This window comes from Amphimedon queenslandica, unplaced genomic scaffold (assembly GCF_000090795.2).
Source record: "Amphimedon queenslandica unplaced genomic scaffold, v1.1 AMPQUscaffold_10467, whole genome shotgun sequence".
Classification (NCBI taxonomy): domain Eukaryota; kingdom Metazoa; phylum Porifera; class Demospongiae; order Haplosclerida; family Niphatidae; genus Amphimedon; species Amphimedon queenslandica.
In genome coordinates, this window is record NW_003549269.1 from 6,125 (window position 1) to 7,034 (window position 910).

Sequence of the window (910 nt, forward strand, 5' to 3'; positions counted from 1 at the left end):
TTTGTATAAAAATAGTTTTTAAAGCAGCAGTTAAGTAACAAATTATAAAATCTAATAAACTTATACTATTACTAGTTTAGACAGCAACAGTAAATCTAGCACTTGCAATGTAGATATCATGACGATGACCAGTGCTTGAACCTTTGAGCCATGCTGGATAATAACGAACCTCATATTCACCAGGTTTATCAGGACCCTATAACAGAAGACAAATAAACTACTACTTGGAAAGCTTTTACACAGCATAAGGCTCTTACTGATAAATGTAGAGGTACAAGTCTTACCTTCAATTTTCCTTCACCCTCTAGTGACTTGTTCTTATTACTGAGTGAGCTTGATACATGTGATTTACCATTAACAGGATAAATATAAATCTGATCAGACTTGCTACACCTATAAACTTTCCAGCTAACATTCACGTCACCTTTAATGCCAATCTTAAAGAGACTTCACTTTTAAAACTGTTTGTTATAACTATAAAATTACCTTGCTGTCTTTAACAGTGAGAATATTACTACCAGGAGAAGGAGGCTGTGGACACAAAAAGTAACTGGTTGTCTTTGAAGTTGGTGTCACAATGAGAACCTGTAGACACACAGTATGGAATGATATATTAATGAAATCTTTGTACTTTTATTCCGTAAGCTGTTCCAGTTTCCACATCAACAAGAGCATAAGGTGTAATACTTGATCCTTTTGATTCTTTCTTCCAATCAGTTATCTCAACCTCCCCTTGGCCATTGCTCTTGCCTTTGTACCCAAACTTTTTGAGTGAATGCTCAATATAGAAATACTGCCCACCATTACCAAGGGGTGCTGGGCGGTAACAAATTTGCCCATTACTATCCTAAAAATGGCCAAAATACAGTTTCTTTCTGCTATCATTAACAATTAATCTACCCTTACCTTG

At 35.5% G+C, this 910-nt stretch overlaps 1 long non-coding RNA gene across 1 annotated transcript; it reads right to left on the reverse strand.

The window, feature by feature from the left end:
• Window positions 1–4: 4 nt before the first annotated feature.
• LOC105315400 (uncharacterized) lies at window positions 5–871 on the reverse strand. The gene is made up of 4 exons (XR_002189163.1): window positions 632–871; window positions 487–585; window positions 285–437; window positions 5–196 (listed from the first exon to the last, which is right to left on the reverse strand). It is a non-coding gene; the product is annotated as an uncharacterized LOC105315400 (long non-coding RNA).
• Between the last annotated feature and the right edge of the window lie 39 nt (window positions 872–910).